The sequence below is a fragment of the Rhamphochromis longiceps genome, linkage group LG20 (assembly GCF_057381845.1).
Source record: "Rhamphochromis longiceps isolate RC_006_pf linkage group LG20, R_longiceps_female_GT1.1, whole genome shotgun sequence".
Lineage (NCBI taxonomy): Eukaryota > Metazoa > Chordata > Actinopteri > Cichliformes > Cichlidae > Rhamphochromis > Rhamphochromis longiceps.
Window position 1 is genome coordinate 4,130,753 of NC_140576.1, and position 12,357 is coordinate 4,143,109.

The following is a 12,357-nucleotide window of genomic DNA, read 5'->3' on the forward strand; positions in this document are numbered from 1 at the left end:
TCAACAAGGACTTTTCACCTGCTGTGTCCTGCCGTCGCTTTACAGCTGCTCAAACAGATTCAGAGTTTATATAGCAGTGCAGTCAGATGGGACAGAGACACATCATCAAACCAGCAGGAGTCACACAGGTGTGAAAATATTCTTGCTCCTATTTCTAACACATGGCTCTTGATGCATTCTCATAAAGTCCTCACTGCTTGAAAAACAATCTAAAAGGGAGTATAGAGTCTAATTGTAGCTGCCATTCTGCTGAGTAGTGGATTCAATAATATGCCACTCCAAGCCCAGAGGCCACTTTGAAGTCTACAGAGAGACATTACTTTAATTGATATTGGCTAGCATGTACTTTGTGTCACGATAAAGCAGGGACTGATGTTTCTGCAGCTGTTATGGTTTTGGCCACAATCGCTGTGTGCGTAAAAGTCAAGCTGTTTGCCTTCCACACTCAGTCACACGCTTCCTTCCTTGGCTTTCCAGTGCACTTTGAAGAACGTCTTCCCATTCTGTCATGTCGTAAACAGATCATTTCCCGCCACAGTGTAACATGGGAGACCCACAGATAGGCTGTGATGACTTAATAATGCACATACAGAGAAACTGTACGTGCACGCGCATTGATGGGAATTACACCAGCAGAAGATGTTTATCTAAAATCAGCGCACAAAGCCAAGACGCTACTTCCCATTTTCCCACTGCCACGCCACCTGATCCGGGAAAAGACTGTGTCTGCGGACATTTTTCACACTTTAACCGGCATTTTCCTGGCAGACTGAGTTTGCGTGGGCAGAGATCCATCAGTCATATTCTCACAGGCGCTTTCAGCTACTGTCAGCTTCCACAGCAGAGGCCAAATGGTCCTGTGCAAGGCCTGTTAAGAGGACCGGCCGAGGGGCCCTGACGGCTCATTAGTGTTTGACCAGCTCGTTGCAAACAACGCTGAGCTTCAGCAACACTGACAGTAAAGAAGGCTACACAGGCAGTATTTTCATCCAGTGAAGCTTTTTATTCGTTACTTTCTTTGAATTCAGCCTCTTAAGAGGTTTTTAGAGACCTCCAGCTTAGAACAATTGTATTATTTAAGCTACACATATTACTAGAATCTATTTCACTTTTTTCTTCTCTGTTGTAACAGAATCTTAAAATGATTTACAATTTGTTGTTACAATAATGTCAGTGAGAGATAAAGCCATATGTATTCTTCAATCTAACAGTAATGTTCAAAGCTGAAAAATTAAACCTGTAAGGTGTCATTTATAATTGGTGATGACCCCAACCCAAGCCCTAAGCCTTTGAAATCAGAATGTCATTTTTGCTATTTTTTAATTGTCTCAAATCTTGACAAACAGGAAGTAAAGGAAATAATCGTCGTTACCTGCACAAATCTAAAGCATTTACTGTTTTTCCAAAAAGAAAAGTCAGTTCTGCTTTTCTTGGCTTGGACATCATAGTAAGCCAATAAAAAAAGTGGTAGAATTTGCAGCTCCTTGATTGTCCACCTCAGACTGGGTTAAAAAATAAAATAAAATAAAATAAAATAAAATACTCACAAACAGTCACGTTAAAATGTCCAGCTCCACAGCAGCATAATCAGGTTTGCAAAGAACTGTTGGGTTTCCTTTGATAGTCCCACCCTTTGTAACAATTGTGATGGTGGCTTTTTTTCTCACTGTGAAAACTTTCTTAACGTTTGAATCATCATCATCACCACACCCATGCCCAATGGATTCTAAATTGGATGCCTGTTAGGCTTAGCCTCCATTAAATCAAATAATTTACCCTTTGATAGGGTTGATATACTTACACACACGTGTTTTGGTACTTTAGTTATTGTATCCCTATTATCAGCGCCTGTGTGACAGCCATAGTTTCTGAATTCACCTATCCAAGCTCCATAGTCAGCTAGTGACATGTTAATCCAGCCTTTCACCCAGTACTGTGTACCTTCAGGCTCTGCAGAGATCCAAAAACCAGTGGCTGATGTCCATCCTCTATATACAGGGTGTGGTTTTAATAGTCTCAAAACTGGAGTGCAGAATCAAAATAGCTCCAAAATGGGACTTTATAACTAATGTGACGGTAAGGAGAACGCAGAGTAGCACACACTCTCAAAATGTAATACTTTGATATATTTTATGCATCTCTCCTGCCAAATCGCTGTCATGTTTTCATACAACTGTGTTGGAAACAATTTGTTCTATAACCTTTTTTAAACTTGTCAGTCTAATTTCATCATATTTAGCTGACAGGCACAGTTAGCTTCAAGCCAACACTACACAGACTAATAACAACAACAACAACAACAACAATAATAATAATAATAATAATAATAGTAATAATGTATACTTTATTGATCCCTGTGGGGAAATTAGTCTCTCTGCATTTGACCCATTCACTCAGTGAAGCAGTGGGCAGCCACTAAGCAGGCGCACGGGGGAGCAGTGTGTAGGTAGCACTCTACCTACTGAGCTATCCCTGCCCCTTACTGAGGATATTTGGAAAATTCTGCCTTCTGGGTTGTTTATCTTTTAGCCAAACACATGATTGACAGTTTTTAAAAAAGCAGAGATTATACTGATGCTGAATTTAACCTCTTCGCACCTGCAGTGCTGTTTCAACAACTAAGTAGGAAACGTAGCCTCAGACAGAGATTAGGAGCAAGTTACAGAGTTCACTTCTTTCTGACATCTTTCACAAAGCATTCTTCAAGACCTGAAAAAAGACTTTTATGTTGGAAATCAATGGAATTTATTTATAGGGAATAAATAAATACAGTGTTACAAAGTCAGGAAATCAGTTTCAGTTACCGGTATGATGTCTGGAGAATTATAATGCTTTAACTGATGTCTACCAAGTAAATTGGTTTACAGCAACACTTAAAACTGATGTCTAAATATATGCATATATGTATATAAAGTGATGAAGGATAACAGTCATAATTAGCTGTGAGACTATTTGGACACAAAGAAACAGGTAGAGCAGGTCACAAGAGGCAGCTGTTTCCACTCCGTTTGTTTTTTCCTGTTGGATGAGCAGCAAGTTGAGTACAAGGCTTCATGCATTGGTGGGAGAGTTGGAGAGGTCAGTTATCTGACGCAGATAGAAGGGAAGCAGGAAGTAAGGGGAGAAGTTTAAGAAATACCCAAATTTAATGTGCATCACACCAAATAATTTAATGCGATAAAGGGAGACATATGGAGAGGGAGAAGGGTGAAATAAATAAAGACAGAAACCATGAAGAAATGTTAATGTAATGTTGTTAAGCAAAAGATCTCATAGATGATGCCTCTCAGAAAATCCTCAGAGCTGTGGGGACAGGAGCCGTTATCTCGATGCACACTCAATCCCTGCCGAACCACAATGCTTGAGACCTGGACACCAACTGAAAACCAACTTTCCTCAATAGCATCATCATCAGCCCCAACTGTGAAGAGAAGAACAATTCATATTTACCTTTGCACAGAAGCCACAAATATCTCGAGATGAACAATCAGAGGGCTGTTTTTTCAACTACAGCATTGTAGCAACGCAAGGCAGAATGTCCTGCAAAAGCTGCGAGGTGCATATAGAAACCTTAACGTGTAAACACGGGAAGTTAAAAACAAAAACAACACTCCAGTACTGAGAAATTTCTCCCATACAGTTTCCTTTTTTAGCATTTATGCTCACATTCATCTTCGCATAAAAGCTATCTGTATCTGTGGGGTTGAAAGGTTAGAGGTAAACAGGAAGAGTCTTTGAATAGCACCAGGAAGCAAGAGCGAGTGTAGAGGTGCCAGGATCTATCAGAGGCATAAACAAACAAGCCCATAAACCAACACTGGTCAAATCAGGATTTCAGGAGTGATCAAATCAACAATCTGGTACATTTTGTAAAAAGAAGGAATGACACTGGTCAGCCCCACCACATCAAAAAGCTGGAAGACCACAGAAGACAGATCCGAGAATTATTTCCAGGTCAGGAAAAACAGCTTCACAACATCTGCACCAGGTAAACAACACTCTGGAGGTCAGTGTCAAAGTCTTAAATCAAGTAACACCTTTGTGAATAGAAATACAGCAATTTTACAACAAGGTAAAAAACACTGTTTACACTCAATTATAAAAAACCCAGATTAGACGTTGCCAGAAAACATCTAAAAGAGTTTGCACTGTTCTGGAAAACAATCTTTTTGAGGCTCATAAAATGGGAGACTTTGTGCAAAAATGGTTGTAAGTCATAAACATTTAATGTAACGCACTTATGATAAACCCTTTGATTTAAAGCTGAAAGTCTGAGCTTTAATCACATGTTAGTCGTTTGATTTAAAATCCACTGTAGTGGTGCAGAGAGGAAAAACTACAAAAATGTTGTTTTATTGTCAACAAAAACATATATTATATGATGCATACTTTAATTTCTTTGTGTCTATTTGTAGTCCTATTGGATTTTCTCTCAGGCAGCTTGATTTCTGTTTAACAGATAGCTGTGAATTTGATCAACATTTGAGATATTCCTCTCGAGGAACATTTCCCTGGTAAGTTATTTTTAGAAGCAGTATCCGGCTTTCGGTCTTTTTGTCTTTTTTTAAACGTTAAATAAATAAGATAATCTGTGGAGAGCACAGTTGAAATTGCATTAACAAAGACTGTATTCAGCTCTAGTCTAATGTATTCTACGAGGGCTCCAGTCCATGACCCTAACCGAATAAGCTGTTAAGAAAACGAATGGATGATATCTAAAATTGGTTGCAATTTGTGCAGACGTTTGTGGTTCTTAAACGATGCGTCCTAAAGGATTTTGATAAAGTTTTCTTCCACAACCAGCTGAAGGTTAGCGGAACCAATGATTTATATTCCTGAATCACTGGATTAAAATTCTAATTTCTCTAACACCTGAAAGCTAATCAGCCTCAGCTTTTCTTTGTGTTCACCAGACCGGTGACCAGAACATGATGACAATGTGAGCATCTAAAACCCCCTAGGTCTCTTCAAACACAGCTTCAAGTCACATAATCCACAATCAAAGCAGGACACCTGACATAACTACGATCAGAAAACTAACAATTCTTTGACAACTCGTTAAGAATTTGAAGGTAGCACAGCAGTTCATGAAAGGACGACGTTGGTGCCTCAATGATTCTCTAGCTACCTGTAAGTGGGTGGGGATGGGTGGGGTGGGGTAGGAGGTTATCACTAATGCATTAGGCATTTAATGGCCCCAGTCAAGAGGGATAATTGCACAGATTCAGCCATTGTGCTGGAGTGCAGCTCTGAAACACCCCGTCTTTAATGACAGCTGAAGAGCAGTGGGCACTGATTAGAGTGCCACGAGAGAAAGAGTGTATGTTCTCATTCTCTAACTCCTCATTGATTTCAGAATACAATAAAAGCTTCATTATGCATTCCTAATGATGTACTTTGTACTTTGAGGCTGAAAGTTTCAAATGCAGCGTCACTGTAAAGACAGCGTTTTAACAAAAATTTGCAATATGTGAAAAAGAAATATTTTCGAGGAGCGATAAATATTCATACGCTCCGAGTGTTTACTTCTATTATCCATTTGTTTAATTATTTCCTTTCAGAAATTCAGGAAGTATTTGCATGGGAATAAATCGATCCAGCATTTCAAACACTTGACAAGGCAAATGCACATGCTAATAGCAAAGTTATTTCCCGCCTGTCTTTAGACATAATAATGGTCGAGCTCTTATAGATGACATCCATCCTCTCTGAGAGGAATCTCATCTCCAGTGACGTGAATTTACTAATTGGCAGCATAGAGCTTTAAGCTGTCCAGCAAACACTCAAACTTCTAGAAACTTCCCACTTAGTTAAGCTGACTTAGATTCACAAGAAAAAGTCTTCTTGGAAACAAACTATTGTCAAACTGTTTACAAGGACAGTCCGACAGCTGAGACGAGGGTGGGCTTCTCAGAAAAGCATTAAGAAGAAGCAGGGTGTTTTTTTTTTTGTTTCTGTTTGTTTTGTTTTGTGTTTTTTTTAAACCAGCTGGCGCAAATCCAACCAAGCCATTTGTTGAAGGCACATTATTGAGACGTCATTCTTTTCCAGGGCAGGAACATGACCAGCATGTTTGACTGTCAGGAAACGTGAGGGGTGAAAGGCTGAGTACACGTAGTGTGTTGTTTTCTCATGTAACAACTACTAATGTGTGCACTCTTTTTTGTACTTTATGTAGTGATTCTTTTTTCACAAATATCTAAAAGCTAAATATGGTAAGTCTATATTTTTAATATTCTAATATTTAATATAATATCTTTTAAAGAGACATCCTGTGTTTGATAACTATGCTTATTTCCATTCTTCCTGACAGTTGACACACTGTGTGCCACTCCCATTTACGAACACACATATCTAACACCATGCATCTAGCTCCTAATGCATGTAAACTGGCACCTTCATTATTCACCATTTATTTATTTTTCCATATAATGAATATGATCCTTGATGAGCTTGTAATGAATGCCCGGGCCTTGCTCTGGCTCAATGACTCATAAGCTGCAACTTGATCACTTATTAAGATGTGAATGCACAACATCTGAGCCTCGGGGGGAAATAGAAAATAGCAATTATTTATTCATTTACCTCTTTTTGGGGGAAAAAGAAGCAACAGATTTTATAATTTTATAACTTCTGTGATATAGTGGATGTACGAGGACACATACTAAGCAACAGCGATAAAACCACACTGATCAAACCTCTTGTTTTGGTATTATTTCAGTCACATGCTGTTAGCAACTAACTTAGCTGTTAGTCGCCCTTCCTTTTGAAGCTACATCCAGTAAACTTCATCTCTGTTAGTGCTCAGTCATAACACATTACATCCACCCCCAGCTGAGGATAAGTTGAGCCTTAATCAGGCTTGAAAGCCTGCCAGCTAGAATTCAAGTACCAATTTAAATCAAATACAATGCAGTTTCTGATTACAGAGGTCCGGGGTGTTCAGAGGGTTTGCTGCTGATGGTTTGAGCCATGTTTGTTGCGGTTAGAATAAGAAAAAGACATAAAAAAAAAAGAGCCGTGGCAAGAGTGGGAGTCTGATTTATAGTCCGCCAGGGTCAGCACTGATGGAGCTGTAGATTCAAAGGCCAATATAAATGTTCTTTCATTCCTGGTTCTACTTTTTACACTAACGCACACGCACGAACGCACGTGCGCACAAACACACACACACATAGACACAGGAGAGCAGGGAATGCTGTCCATTAGTGACCTACAAGTGGCCGGCCTTCTGCCAAACATAATGCTTCTGTTGTGGGGGTGAACTCACTTTAGGGTAGTTGACTGAGAAATAATTCTCCTGCTCTTCACAGATCATTACTTCTTCATCCCTGCTCACATGGTTGGACTGCTTTTACTTAATATTTAGCATTTTGTTCTTGTGGCTTTTCAGTTTAAGGCAATCATGATAGTAACACATATATTTGGTCTGTGAGGTTAGACTCCAACCACCTCGTGACCTGAAATATGATAAGTGGAAGAAAATAGATGGATGATTTGATGGCATCACAGCTGAAGACAGATCTGATCATCCTGATAATTGTGGTTTATTACAGTCTGCCTCATGTTTCTTACACCATCATCTCTATTCATCAACAGTCGAACACTAGTTTATCACGAGCTAGCTTTATAGCTTAAAAGTTATTTATTCCTTACTAGCCTAATTGGAGAGGATGTCTCAAAAAATACTCATTTTTAAAAGCGCTACAGAAAAATAAGGATATCTTTAAGTAACTGACATATGACACGCATCATTTCCTTTAGTATTTACTGTGCTACTATACACCCAAGACACCATTCTAAAAGCCATTTTATTCTTTCAAATATAAGATAATTTATAGGAAAAGACAGTGTGATAAGTTGTGTCTTTGTGTCCTCAGTGTCACAACCTTACTGTGACCTAAAATAAAGATGTTAGTAATTTTATTTCATTAAGATTTTAATTTCAAACCAAGTACTAAAGAAGCAGCAGATGATAATGATGATGGCGTCTCTTGGGCGGATGTGTAGCTTTACTGAGCATCTGCTCGAGCTCTGAAAGGCAATTTTGAGGTTGTTTTTAAAGTGGCATGATGCTTGAACTAAGAAAGTGAAGAGAGAAAAGTTGAAAAAAGAAAGCTGAGCCCCAAAGCGCCATCTGCATAGCAACCATAACCTCTCTACCAATCCTCTGAGTGTGGTGCAGCTGCTTTGGATTCTGATGTGTTTGATATGGCATCGTTGCAGACATTCAAAGCTGCTTCAACTGTTTTTGACAAAAGAACTGAAACAATAATTACAACATTCACTTGTGATCTTAAATTGCAGAGATAGGTAAAAGTATCTTCTGAATATCTTCTGAGCCTGGAAACATTTTGTCAATCAGAACAGAAAAGCAAACGGTGGATGTGAATAAATGCACAGACCGTCTCGTAACCTGAATAAATTCTGCAAAGGTCAGTTCAATGAATTGATCCAGTCCTAACTTTTCACATGCTTTAATCATGGTAAATGGCCTGTATTTGTATAGCGCTTTACTAGTCCCTAAGGACCCCAAAGCGCTTTACACATCCAGTCATCCACCCATTCACACACACATTCACACACCACAGAGCTTTTAGAATTGCTGGGCCACCGTATGCCAATAATGATGCACAATTTAAACATATGGCAAAAGAGCCTTCAAATAACATTAGTAGTCACCCTCTGCATTACATACACGTAAAGCCACATAAAAAAGAAGAAGTGTATTATGCCACCAGGCAAAATAAGTCAGGATGGTTTCTTTTCCACGGTGTTGCACCAGTGAATCAAACTGTGAAATGGCTCAGGCTCAGCCTCTCTCCATGGAAACTGGGCTCAATATTGTCATGACAACCTTCAACAAAGGAGGAAAAAAATCATGGAAGTAACAAGGGGAAACAATAAAAAGGCCTAATCAAGGGTGACAGGACAAGCCCAGTTTCCATCTCTGACTGGTTTTCCTCTACTGAGCTCATCTTATTTCATGAATCACATCCTGATACATGTCACTCATCTTTCTCCAAGCCCCCCTCCAAAGCTGCATCACTAACGTAGTTATTCAGGTACGGAAAAACGATCAATTACTAGCAGGTGACTGCTTTGTGTGAATATAGTCATTAAAATGCAGCATTCAGCAAATGTTCCAGCTGGGCAATAGTTACCCCAGAGCAGAGAGACATAAAACATAAATTTACAGAGGGCTGTTAAAGTGCTATTTCCCCATGGAGTAAGTGAGATCATTTGTGTTGTATGTTGTAAGCATGTGGCTTTTGCGCTGGTGCATTGACTCCAGTTGTAATATATGAACAGTACATTCTAATATGAAGCAAAAATTACCAGCTCTTACAGACAGAAACTAGAAACAAATAACATTCATGCATCAGTCACCCCATGCACCTCATTCGCCCACAATATAAAAAGCTTAACAGCATCTTAGAAATAAACTGAATTCTGGTGCTTCTTTAAATTGTGCAACTGGCAGCATGGATTTGCTTTGTTGCAAAAAGTGAAAAAAAAAATCTAAAATGTTTAAACAAGCAAAAATGCATCTAGTTGGCACAGAACCAGCCAATCTCTTCTCTTTAATATTTAAAATGTGGAGTCCATTAATAACTCCCATTTTCTCTTGGAGGCAGTGGTTTTAATAAATATAATGTAAAAGCCAGCCTCAATCCCACATAAACAGGAAATCAGGAAAATTGGTTGACTGGAATCTGCTGTATTTACTAAAACACAGTTTACAGGAAGGTATCTTCTCTAAGTGTTTTTGAACCTATTTCAGTTTCTTTTGTCTCTTCTATGTAACATATTAGCTACTGTTACCACTTCCTTACTTACCTGCACTGTATCACTGGCTTATTTGGCATTTTAACAGTCACTCCAAATCTGAGCACTGGCCAAAAGTGATTTCACCATCAGAAGGCTTACTTCAAGTTACGTTTGCAGTATAAATGTAAACAGCTCAGAAATGTTCTTTAGCTGAACTAAACTACTGGTTGGGTTTCCTGCCAGACTGGTTTGTCAGTCTGGTTACCTATTTTTTTCTGGTTGAGTGGTTGGTTGTTTTTATACTTGTTCTGCTTTAGTTATACTGTGCTTTTCTCTTCCTTTACTTGCTGAGTTGGCTGTGACTCAGGGAGTGGAGTAGGTTGTCTGCCAATCAGAACATTGGTTGTCCAACCCCCTATCCTCCAACCTGTACCTCAAAGTATCCTTGGGCAAGATTCCAAGTTGCCCCTCAATGCATCAATCCAAGTATGTGTGTGGGAACATTAAGTTTTTTTTTTTTTTTTAAAGTGTTGTATGCATGGGGCTTGTAGTAAGAAACCACTTGCTCAAGTGAGCTCAAATTGAATAGAAACGTATTTTAAAAGTAGTAGTCTATTTACTGGAGCAGGGCGATGTGACCAAAAATATTTATCACGATATACATTTGAAAATTTGCGATAACGATATAACTGACGATATAATTGACACTAGACAAAATGCTTTACAACTCCACAACTTTATTAGTGTAAAAAAAAAATCATCAATGTATTTTCACTTAAACAAGCAGCTGTTTTTTTATGTGCATTAAAGTTATATAAAAATTTAACAGTGCAAATGCAAATTCCTCGCTGACAGTTTAACCAAAAGGCATTTCCAGTGGAAACTGGCCGACATATCCTCAGCATAACCATGTATAATATCCACAAAACTTAAAAAGAGGTTATACACACACAATAAGGTAATATTATGTTGAAGCACGGTACGTATCACTCCGCGAAGCTCCTGCCAACGATAGCCGTAATGCTCCTACAATCCATCAAGCGGTGCGGCTTCGTAGCTCAGCAAAGTCGTACTAAAACATTTGACAGATTTTTGAGCGCCGTGTACCACAGAAAATTGTTTCGAGGTCAGTAAACACAACCAGAATTCACACATAAGGCACACGGGATTATAAGGGGCACTGTCGATTTTCAGAAAAATCAAAGGATTTACCTTTACAAAGCACTACCAAAAATAGTGCTTTGTTGTGTATCTGATGGACGAAAGCTAAACCAGTTTCACACCACTGGAGTTGCAGCATTTCTACAAACCAGTTCCGGTTCATCTGTTTCATTCTACGATAGGCTTTCGTCCTTCTCATTCTCCGTCGCCGGCACGCTTTTTCTGCCATGTGCGAAAACAAAGGCACTGCTCATGCGCGTTTTACCCATGTTCTATCGCGATATTTCATTTTCTTCTCGTTGCCCGACATTATACCGGTATTACCGTGAACGGTATGATATGGCCCAGCCCTACTATTTACCTTGCACTTTTAGAGTATCTTAGTCTCTCTCTTCTCACACAAAGCAGGAACACACACACGAACAACAGGAAGCACACTTGCAAGATAAGAAACATTCAACCACACTTTGCAGCTAAACACCACTATAAACAACTTTCTAACAAACAAGCAGACTCAAAAAAAAATTTCTTTGATTTCTCTTTCGATCTCGTTATCTCAGTCTCACCGTTTCATCTCTCATTTCTATGTCAGTTTTATTCAAAATAATTGATCGTTTTCGCAATAATTTTAACAAAATCCTCCAAACCACAGCAAATTGAAAATTGTTTATATGACTGCATGTTTCTAGTCACAAATGTTCCATGTTTTAAACAACTGGAACTCATTTCAGTCACATCCAGTAGTTGTGCAAGTGCACGTAACTTCCACACTTTTTAATTTCTGTAAAACTGAGATTAGGAAACATAATAAGAGCATCATCTTCATTTTGTCATGCTTCTTATCTCAGTCTAACCAGTCTCTCTCAGTCCTCAGAGCTTTTAGTAAAAGACGGTGTGTACCTTTTTTATGAATACATGCCTTCTTGTTTTACACTTACCCATGACAACTTGCCATCCTCCCTCCCTTTGTTGCCATAGTGCTTTGCATTGTATTGCCAAGCATCAGAATGTTTCCTGTGTGCAACGACAGTAATGACGATCATGCTGGGCTGAGGTGGATGCATGTGTGTCTGTGAGGATGTGTGTGATAGAAAGAGTGGCGCTTCTTGCATGTGGCACACAGAGAGAGTTGGAGACGGAGGCAGCCGAGCAGTAATTAGCGTTGCCTGTCATACCAAATCTCCATGGAGACGTGTTCTGTAAGTCATCTACACCTTTGGTACATAATCGTGGAAGCTCAGGAGAGCAGGAAGCACAGCTGTGACTGCCGTTACACCACTCTGAACAAGCACAGCATCAACCTGTATAGTCTGGTGTTCGCTCTATAAATAGCTATACAGTAGAGGTGCTGTGATGACACAAACTTTGCAACGTGCAGTGGGAAGAATATGTGGATGCAATGCAAGCTGTGAATGAAAATAACAA